A 12,141-nucleotide genomic window follows, 5' to 3' on the forward strand; every position below is an offset into this window, starting at 1 on the left:
GGAGGTCATACTGCCTCCATCATCAGGGCGATGAAGATTTCTGTCTTCTGGGTTGTTGCGCTGTGTAGTCTGGTGGATGTTAACCAACGTTTCGGAGGTCATACTGTCTCCGTCATCAGGGCGATGAAGATTTCCGTCTTCTGGGTTGTTGCGCTGTGTAGTCTGGTCGATGTTAACCAACGTTTCAGAGGTCATACTGCCTCCGTCATCAGGGCGATGAGTATGAAGATTTCTGTCTTCTGGGTTGTTGCGCTGTGGAGTCTGGTCGATGTTTACCAACGTTTCTGAGGTCATACTGCCTCCGTCATCAGGGCGATGAGTATGAAGATTTCCGTCTTCTGGGTTGTTGCGCTGTGTAGTCTGGTCGATGTTTACCAACGTTTCAGAGGTCATACTGCCTCCGTCATCAGGGCGATGAGTATGAAGATTTCTGTCTTCTGGGTTGTTGCGCTGTGTAGTCTGGTCGATGTTTACCAACGTTTCGGAGGTCATACTGCCTCCATCATCAGGGCGATGAGTATGAAGATTTCCGTCTTCTGGGTTGTTGCGCTGTGTAGTCTGGTCGATGTTTACCAACGTTTCAGAGGTCATACTGCCTCCGTCATCAGGGCGATGAGTATGAAGATTTCTGTCTTCTGGGTTGTTGCGCTGTGTAGTCTGGTCGATGTTTACCAACGTTTCTGAGGTCATAGTGCCTCCGTCATCAGGGCGATGAATAAACAACTACCAGACTACACAACGCAACAACCCAGAAGACAGAAATCTTCATACGCAAAGCTGTGAAAACCTCAAATCTTACATAAAAATCATTACTTCAACACTGATTCATTTATAACTTTCTGAAAATCTTCCCTAGATGTTGCTTTCGAATTTGGTTTTATGGCAATACTATTTTTGTGCAACTTCTCGGATCAACTCGCTTAGAAAATTGATTTCAGGTTAATAAGAAGAAGAAGTATATACTATACGAGCCTGTTATGTCTTACAGCACAACATTTATCTAAATAAAAATCAGAGATTTCAACATAACGAGTATTTTAATAATATTTGTTAAAAGTTTGTCATCGAAAGCGTTTTCCATTCACTCGTAGTTGTAGCTCATGTCTGCTCGATCTGTAAGGCAATGGATAGATTTTCGTAGCAGACTGACGTCATACTTAAATGAACTGAACCTTTTTAATATCACCCATGTTTCCATTTGGAAGTTTTTCTTTCGCAAAATTAGCCAACGAGTTATAATGGTTAGGGAGCAGGATTCATATTTCCTATAACTAGTTTAAATCTTACGGACACTAGGCTTCAGTCATACGTTGTTGCCCAGGAAACTTCAAACAGCTCCAATGCAGACCCTCATTACGTGGATGAGCGACTGAATGAAAGCCAAGGGTAAGTCTAAAGCGTATAATTTCAAAGGATGCTTTTATAGAATGATGATTCATAAATGAATACTGTCGTTCTCTGCTTAAATGTGAGGTATATTAAATGAAAGGTTTTAGGTACCTAATGCAAAGGGATTAAATTCTGTTACATTAAACTTTTTTTATGTTTGTGGAACACAGACAGAGACATTTCTGACAAATCAGTCCTTACTACAATTCTGCACAGCATGCTCTGTTTCTAGACTACATGAATCTCAATTTTGAATATTTTGATAATAATACATCTCCTAATAGTGGCCTAACGATATAGAATAACGAATCATAAACGTATTAAAATCCTAAATAAACACACAGGATTACACATCTCTATATAATTATGACGATAATGATAAAAATAACAGTTCAATTAATTTCATTAATTTATTTATATTATTTACAACAGCCAAACAAGACCAGTTTCTTAGTACCTTTGGATTGTATATCTTCTCTGTTCTTATCTTCGGATAAAACACACAACAGATTACTTCCTACCACACCATCATGAAAAACACGACAGACAGATTGACGTCATGGCAACCGAAAAATTCAGTCATTACAAAGGTTAAATTTGTCAGTACGTATAAGATTTCTGGACACTAATAGATAACAGCACGAATAGTTCATATCGCCAGCTATAGATGACAACACGATCGTTCTGGTTTTAAGACGCGACGGTTAAGATAGAACGTGCCTACAAGACGTTTACGTTTAAAAATTCCAAAAAAAGTATTGAGGACGTGTATAATGCATTCAACCCCTTCGTGATCAGGTTCAGTTGAGGATTTGTGAACTACGATACCTTGTGTTTCAATAAAATGATGAAACTATTTTGATCAGGTGACAGACTACTAGCTTCTAAAAACGATTGTACTCCATATAAATGATTTATTATTAATGTACAGCAAAATGGAATGTCCGTTTCACTAGTTCGTAAAACATGAAACAACGGAAATTTATTATTCGAAATGTTGTCTAGCTGTTCTGAACAAATCGGCCTTTATTTTCACACAAAGATATTGCTGAATACTGATAAGTATCGCGAAACCAATGAACGTTAGGTTATTCTGTTGCTGATTCCAGTGCTGATATGTTTATGTTAGCATAACGTTCTGATGTTACGCTGTTTGCGAGGTCCGTGGGTAGAAATGGCGTGGTGTTCGCGTTTTATGGGGCAACAGACTAGTCAGTTCTTGTGACATTATTTTGAAACGGTTGTCAGTTATCGTCAGATAAAAACTGTTTTGTCGGACAGCTTGTTACCACCCCTATTCAGACATCTGCGTGTAACTCCGTGTGAAATAAAAATTAATATCAATATAAAATGGTTCCGGCGTTATTCTGTGTTGGAGTGCGTACAGTCTGAGTCATAATGTTGTCGGGTAATTAAGCGATGAATGCGGCCAGCGATCCGAATTTCGAAATGATTATTTCGTACGTTTGATATTAAGGGAATACAGTTTAATAATGAATTCGCAAACAATTAAAAATGTAATCTCTAAATTCAACACTATCTTCATCGAACAGAATCCTTCTTAAGTAGCTAACAGTCGCTTAACAAGTAAAATAAAACTTTAATTATTATTTATTTCAGATACATTTTAATATTATTCATTTGGACGTGTATAGTGACCAGTGGCGGACTCTTGTGGTCACAATAATTAATTTTCGAGTTTCTTAAAATGGATCAATTATAAAAAAACTTTTAATTGAAAATATACGGCCTATGTTTTTATTTTTATGCTATATCACTCTGTCTGATAGATTGACGTAAACTGTGTGTGGCATCACACAGTTATTCCGTCATTTTACGACGCTGTATCAGATTATAACGTTACATTGTTCCGAGTGATACATGACAGATACTTGAAATGAATTTTCTGAACACTATTTCGATTCCTTGTTCTAAAATGTTCATATTTTATTTGTAAATGAGGCATTTGGATAACAAATGATGGAAGAACTTGTGTTTTAAATGTAATGAGCTCAGAGGTTCGTAAAGTATCATTATAATTACGGTATGGCCCCGTCGCTAGAAGTTTCTGGCTTTAGCCGACATTAAATTGTTTTAAAACTTAATTTAATTTTACAAAAAATTTATAAATAAAAGCAATAAATTATTTTACTGTTCAGAACAAGAAAAGGTTCATTCCCGTCAACTTCTGTTAGTCTTTGAAGTAACTCACCTCTTTTAAACGCCCTGTAACCAACACAAAAACATTTCACTAAAACGAACAACGCTGCAGTCAGCTAGCTTGCAGCCTATTAGATAAAGTTCATTTCAAAAGCAATAAGTCAGAAAAAGGAATGAACGCGTTATACGTCTGGTTTGTCTCTCCATTCTGTATTCTACGTGACAAATAAAAACCTGTGACGATGTATAGTAGAAATCCTGTGATTGGTTTTCTGATTTCTAGAAGTGGAAAGAGGGTCTTGTCTCTGATTGCGCTGAAGAGCTAGTTGATGTGTTCAACACAGAGAACCAACAGACGCATCGCATAATATCGATTGTCTACTTTGCAACTACTAGTTGATACACATACGCGTTTCTGCAGTACCTCTGAAGACTCTGTGCTAATAGACATAGGTCCAGTCTCTCTGTCTTTGCCAATAAGTTTTATAACATTAAGAATAAGGCTCCGCTTTGGAGCCAAAGAAGATTTTTTTAAGAAAAATATAAATAACTGAGTTTTTTTTAAATATATTTATTTTGTACAGTCTAATATAGATAAATATAACGTCTTACTACAATAAGCAACTTACCATGAAAATGGAAAGCTACAAACAGAACTACGGATCATTATAATATATTGCATCAAATATCTAATAGTTTTTAAAATATTTTAAATTGATAAAAACCTGAAGACGACTGTATTATCCGTCGAAACATGTCGTTTTAATAAAAGCGCTAAAAAATATAATGTAAAATCGTATTTACGATTAAGAGCGCTAATATAATATTTTACACAATAAAATGTTTTAATATTATATAATTTTTACAACACCAATAAACTTCAAACGTTTGTGTATAGACTGTACAAAATAAATATATTTAATCAAACACAAACATGACGCATATAAGATACAAATTGAGTTTTCTTTGTTACTTATACTTTATATTTATCAAATTCTGCACCTTCTACCCTCCTCTTGTATTTCTCCTCCAAATTCGGTGTGACAAATAAGAAATAATGTGGTGAACAAGATTTTAGAAGACCTAGGCGTAGATGATCTTAAGGCAGTAGTTTGTGAGGAGTCATCTGGCTAGGGGTAGTTTCCATTTGCGGATCTTGTAAAAACAGGAATGGACATCTCAGTAGACTGGCTAAGCGACTATCAGTTTCTCAAGATACGTTCTGCTGCAATGATTTAAGTCAAGTTATGAATGAAATCTTTGTGTTTATGCATTTTGTTATACTCGAGTGACGCAAATTCAGGGGTGTGTTTTACTCTCAGTTGCCGAATGAGATATACATTTTATTTCGCGTAACGAAAACTTACTTGTATCAGCGTCAAGCTCACTTTTTATTTATTTGTAGTGTTCTGTCTGACGACAGGTCCATATGAACAGGATCCTTCCATCCTTTTCTCGGATTGGGACCTGTTCATATACGTTCTTGGCAGATGATCCAGAAGTGGTTTGCCATTGCCTTCTTCTGTGTGTGAATGGAGTAATTGTTGGGATGCCACGGAGGAAAACTCCGTGTTGCCTAGACCACGGCCTTGCCCAACACAAGTTATAAATTCGGGCACCGCCGGGAATCGAACCCGAGACCCCAGGATTACAAGGCCAGCGTTCTGACCGCTAGACCACCGTCGCCCACTCAAGGTCACTTTATACCAGTTTTATTATCCCCCCCCGTACATGACCGACGTCCGTAGGTACCAATACAAAAATATTTTTATAAATAACAAAACGGGTGTGAAATTTTTTTTAAATTATTTGAAAATATAAAGTAAACACATTCAGATAGAAATTCATATTTTTATAAAATTACATTACTTTGAAGTTTCGTGAGGCATTATGAAAGCTGATATCACGTCTTATCAACTGAATTCTGTATTCTTTCCATGTATAACGAATTCGGGGGAGATGGTCAGAGTTAATCAGTGCTGCCAACTGCCGCTGAGATGTTTGCTGTCTTAGTTACATATCCCGCGAGCTGCTGGCTCACACCGGTCAGACCTGGACAGCTGCTATGAGCACACGGCCCGTACAAGACATGCACTGCGGGGTAATCAAATGTTAGGGCGGCGTATCGGTATTTTCAAGAACAAACGTCTGTCTTGTACAAAGAGTGTTTTTGTTTGTGTGAATGTGGAGAAAATAATTCACACAATACGCTGTTGTTATTCAGACTAGCTCTAAAGATGTTTATTTTGTTGTTTTTAGAAAGGATATTAGTATATTAATAAATATAAAAGTACCTGGTAGTAATAAATGATTAATAAACAAGCAGTTCTGGTAATAAATTACATCGCTCACAAACTTTTAAACATTTCATGATCTATTTTCATATAATAGGACCAGATCAGTCCATGTTACAAGAACCTATAATGTGTGTATCTAGTGTCGCACCTAGCTCGTAACTTATTTCGCGTCTGCGCACAATTGTTACGTTTTTGGCTCGGCTCGTTGCGGCATGGTTTAAGCAACGGGACGGCAAGGCAGGTATAGATCATGTCGTATTAACTTCCTTTCCGCTCTACCAAGACAAATGACGCGGGCTTTATAATGGTTTTTATACCGTCATGGTTCGGTCGTCTTCATTTTACGGTCGCATTTCCTCCACAGCATACGCACGTGTTTTTGATCAATGTTCTTCATCGAATTTTACTCTCATAACCATTTTCCTGCCCGTATAGGGGTAGAAATTGACTACACAGCCAGATATTAAGTCCTTTGGTGACAAGGCTTTATTAACGGGAAAGCAGGACTGAATCCAAAGAACGAATTTTAGTGGAAAGGAAATCAATTTTTATTTATCAGGAACAAAAATGTAAGGCCATAGCAATGGGACGAGTGTTTACAGTGATAATCATACAGGAACTTTACTGATTGTTTCAGCAGCTGGTACATAATATTACATTAGGCTTTAAAGGGTTAATTTTCGTTTCGGAATTAATTATTATTTGGAACTGGTCAGACTAATACGTGCATATTGAAGAATGTTTTGGAAGAAGTAACAATTATATCACGGTACATTTACTTCCCGATTGAGAATTGAATCACGTTATTTGTAGTGTTCTGCCTGACGACAGGTCCATATGAACAGGATCCTTCCATCCTTTTCTCGGACTGGGACCTGTTCATATACGTTCTTGGCAGATGATCCAGAAGTGGTTTGCCATTGCCTTCTTCTGTGTGTGAATGGAGTAATTGTTGGGATGCCACGGAGGAAAACTCCGTGTTGCCTAGACCACGGCCTTGCCCAACACAAGTTATAAATTCGGGCACCGCCGGGAATCGAACCCGAGACCCCAGGATTACAAGGCCAGCGTTCTAACCGCTAGACCACCGTGGCGGTTGAATCACGTATGATAATTTAATAAGACTGGTTCCTTATTTTGTCAAATACAGGACAGAATTTAATAAAATAAGCCTACACATAAATTTATATCCAGACAACGCTCAACGTACAAAGAAAATTCAACAGTAATCTACTAGAAGCTGTGATGTATGACCTCACATTTGGCTCTAAACCGACTGCTTGAAGAACGAAGGTTTCGTGTGAGTTTAAAATATATTCAGATTATCGGAGGATATCCATTTGAAGAAAAACTATTAAGTTCTAAAACATTTTTGTTCCTTAATCGACTACCACTGCGGTAAAATGTGACCGGCCTTAAGAAGAACGTCTTCACCTGATGCCTTCCTTTCCCTCGTGAGCCACTAAACAGACGCCCGTGTAATCCTGTGGTTCTGCCCTAAGATTTGGGGGTTCACATGTTTGTAACCCACACAATTGATGACTACAACCCACAAAGCTCACATGTTCCGTCCGAGGTATATATTTCAGACATGTCGTCTATTTGCAATCTTAAACCACACTCTTTCCACAGTAATGCGCTTTAAGAGGAATGAAGAACCGAAAGCCAGATAAGATAAAGAAGAATTTTCGTCCAGAACCGTAGGGAATATAAAATCCTCTTCTAGGATAAAAGAAATTATGGGTACAATTATAGAGCTAATGGAATGAAGCAATAGATGTTCTCTCGACAAACCATTCAAATGGAAAATTTATAACATTTTTTTCAATTTATTTTATATTTTTATTTAGTGTTCTGTCTGACGACAGGTCCATATGAACAGGATCCTTCCATCCCTTTCTCGGACTGGGACCTGTTCATATACGTTCTTGGCAGATGATCCAGAAGTGGTTTGCCATTGCCTTCTTCTGTGTGTGAATGGAGTAATTGTTGGGATGCCACGGAGGAAAACTCCGTGTTGCCTAGACCACGGCCTTGCCCAACACAAGTTATAAATTCGGGCACCGCCGGGAATCGAACCCGAGACCCCAGGATTACAAGTCCAGCGTTCTAACCGCTAGACCACCGTGGCAGTTTTTTTTTCAATACAAAAATTATTTTTAAACCACAGTTAAACTTATTGATTACTCATAATTTATATTATTTATTACATGAAGCTAAGTTCCCAAATACTTTTTAAAGCTTTTATACAAGCCTTAACCGAATGATAGAATACAAATTTCACTACCTAATTCGGAGTCTTTGTTGCAGGAAGCGATATTGTTTGGTCGATATTTGTACGAGAGTGCAGAGGCTATGTTAAAACCACAAACCCATTTCAGTCCCAAATACCAATCCTACTTGAACGTTCTGTGCTGCCATCTATCAGCGTAAAGAGAAAATAAATTGCGCAGAGTACAAAATACCTGCGTGGATCAATTGTTTGCTAACTGACCAACACCAGCTGCTAACGGTGTTTGAGTGAAACAGAGAGCCATTTGAGTCAAATGGAAAGGCCAATACTGTAACAGTTTTGCTTTAATAATCAATAAACAGCAGAGTTACGTTAACTAACTTCACTAACTGCGTCACTCACCTGATTAAAAATTTCCTTAAATTTTATGAAAACCTAACGTTCATTACCGTGTTCACAAAATCCCGTCGATGGGCCTAATCCTGTGCTACATGAATGAAGCCCACATACCATTTCTTTAAGATACACTGAACACGTTCTCCAGCGTGCTGTTAAATTAGCCCTCAAGCGTATATTTTAAAACCTGTAGAAAATTCCTGAGATTTTGTCACAGACTCATTATTTTATGCATAACGTTTCTTCTGTCCAGGTTATGTATGGTAGGCGTCAATAAATTGCATGCTTCAAGGTCACAAGGCCCGGGCGAGTGAAGACAGCTCACAGAACTTGCAGCGTAGCAAATGAATCACCCCTGTGCTGTTTACTTAGAAACGAATTTCTTCCATGACCTTGAAGCATGCTATTTTATGACGAGAATTCTTTGTTTTTTATACGTTTAGACATTCTTTTTGTGTTATATGTAGATTTCGTTTGATTCTTGTGTATTTTTTCATACCTACCTGTTATTCAAGTGCTTAAAAATTGACTGAATTGGACTTAATATGATTACACTGAATATCGATGCCAATAACATGATTATTAGACATCCAAAAGCAGGATAGATCCTTCTGTGACCAAAAATAATTACCATTTAAAATGTGTTTATTCAGATCTTGTATTTCAACGCCATCTATTAGCAAACAAAACTAGTTATAAATAAATTAATACTGTTAGCGGTAACGAAGTCACCGATGACAATAAGAGCCTGATTTCAGAAAACAATACGTATAACCGTGGTTATCACCTTTCTATAATTGTCACGTGGTATTGTTTTTAAGGGGGAGGGGTGGAATCGATGTGTTGCTGCTCATAATTAAACAATGCATCGCTCAGACACGACCACAGCGGAAGAAACACGAGATAAAGCAACATCAGAAAACCTTGTGCGATTTATTTATTTTATTTAGTGTTCTGTCTAACGACAGGTCCATATGAACAGGATCCTTCCATCCTTTTCTCGGACTGGGACCTGTTCATATACGTTCTTGGCAGATGATCCAGAAGTGGTTTGCCATTGCCTTCTTCTGTGTGTGAATGGAGTAATTGTTGGGATGCCACGGAGGAAAACTCCGTGTTGCCTAGACCACGGCCTTGCCCAACACAAGTTATAAATTGGGGCACCGCCGGGAATCGAACCCGAGACCCCAGGATTACAAGGCCAGCGTTCTAACCGCTAGACCACCTCATCTTATTATTATTTAGTGTTTTGTCTGACGACAGGTCCATATGAACAGGATCCTTCCATCCTTTTCTCAGACTGGGACCTGTTCATATACGTTCTTGGCAGATGATCCAGAAGTGGTTTGCCATTGCCTTCTTCTGTGTGTGAATGGAGTAATTGTTGGGATGCCACGGAGAAACCGGGAAAGCCCCCGGAGGAAAACTCCGTGTTGCCTAGACCACGGCCTTGCCCAACACAAGTTACAAATTCGGGCACCGCCGGGAATCGAACCCGAGACCCCAGGATTACAAGGCCAGCGTTCTAACCGCTAACGCAGCTGTCACTTACCGACTCACGGCAGGAACTGCTGTGATATGGGTAAGTTTTACTTTATTTATTTTATAGAGTGATACTTGATTGGAATCGGGATACCTTGTAGTGCTTGGTGGTAATTCGTATCTATTTCATAAAAAAATTCTGAAATGCTACATTTTAAATATTCATTAATAAATTATATGATGAAAACAATTAAATTATTTTGTGAAAACCCTGTATAAGATCTGAAACTGACGTTACAGAAGGAAATTTTGCAGCTTGTAATCTCTTACTGTCTGTCGTTTATTCTGACTGAGATATACAGAAATACAAGTTGGCAATTACATTGTAACTTTTGTGGTCAAAAGGCTATACCGAAAATTAGTAATTTTCATTAACTTTTTGCTCACTTACATTTGTTATTTTTTGTGTGATTGTTTCCAAATTTTCAAACAAAAGTTGTACCAGTTTTATATATGAAGGTAAGTTTTTAGAGAAACTTTGTGAATTCGATTTAAGCTCAATGTAAATTCGTCGTGATAGATGGATAGTCGACGACAGTGAAATTCGCGCAATAAATATTATTATAAACATCTAATAACAAATTTAAACAATAAATTTGTTCAGTAGTTTGGGAAATGATATATGATGGACAGACTAGACAGACAAGACCTCCAATTTAAGTATTCACTTTATAAACTTCGTGCAAAGAACATGTAACAATTTGATTACATAATTTAACTTTCGAGTCTCTTATGTTAGTCCAGACAGTTAGATTGAGACATATTGAGTTACGTGTACTGAATACGAGAAGATATTTAAACTTTCAAGGCCTCTTATGGGGAATATAAGATGAGCAGAACTTCAATATTAAATTGATTACAATATTATTATTATTATTATTATTCATTAAAGTAGCTAGACTACTTATTTAGATATATAGTTAGTAGGGAAATTTTAATGTTCTTAATTTAAATACTTTATAGAATAAAATGTGTGTGTTAGGAAGGTAGAAACGATTTCAGGAGCATTCTCATTACTGAGGTAAACCAGGAACGACCATAAGAGACCTATTATGTGACCAGCGTTTATGGTAACCGTTTTAACCCGATTAATACATTTAAAAACGAAAATCATTAGCACTCGAAACATTGGAACACAGCGGAACAGATGAAGTACGTCGTTAATCAGCTCCATCCAGCCAGGTGTCGGAATATATCTACTTCAGGCGAACGCTCGCTGTGAACGTCTAGATTGGTCCTGAAGTTCAATCAGATTCCTGTTAAATTAGTACCGGGGTTCACTTCTTGTGATAAAAGCGGCCGGAGCGTAAAGCTAACTACAAACCCCCATGAAGTGCTGAAGTTAACTTGGTTTAGCTTAGATTTTATTAATTTCTCGACCGGTACTTGAGAATTATTTTAGTGGGTAATGTTGATATCGTAGAGCATAATTTACGAGGCGCGTCCCAAAAGTAAGTTTCCCTGGGGCCGTTTACAGAAACAAAACACAATTTCATGGAAATATTTATTGCAACAGATACAGCAAGTGTCCAGCTATTTTTCAACATATTCGCCACCGGAATTGAGACATTGGTCATACCGTGGGACCAACTTTTGAATACCTGTGTCGTAGAAGTCTGCCGCCTGGGATTGGAACCACTGTGTGACAACCATCTCCGCCTCTCTGTCATTCTCAAAACGCTGACGCTGACCGGACAGGAATTTCTTGAGGTGTAGGAAAAGATGGAAATCACTGGGAGCGAGGTCCGGGCTGTAGGGTCAAAGATTAAATACCTCCCAGCTGAACTCCTGCAGTAGACTTGCTGTCCGTCGAGCCGTGTGCGGCCTAGCGTTATCACTGACCGCACTTCACAGTCGGCGGGAGCTGGAATAAGAACCTCCATCTTCAACAGCTGCAACGATGCTACTGTGAGAACGCGGGAAGTACCGTTAGTGCATGCGCCATGCTACGTCATTGCTCTATCACGTACGCACAGTCGCTTCGCTCAATATAAGGTTTGCTAGCTGTGAGACGAGTGGGAAACTTATTTTTGGGACGCGCCTCGTAGTTTAGGGAAACCTTTTTATCTAAACATGTTCTACAAGAAATTCTTATGCTCAATATCAGTCAATTTCAACAGAACC

Source organism: Zootermopsis nevadensis, unplaced genomic scaffold, assembly GCF_977971745.1.
Source record: "Zootermopsis nevadensis isolate Lab colony 2312 unplaced genomic scaffold, Znev_1.0 Znev_ptg000016l, whole genome shotgun sequence".
Lineage (NCBI taxonomy): Eukaryota > Metazoa > Arthropoda > Insecta > Blattodea > Termopsidae > Zootermopsis > Zootermopsis nevadensis.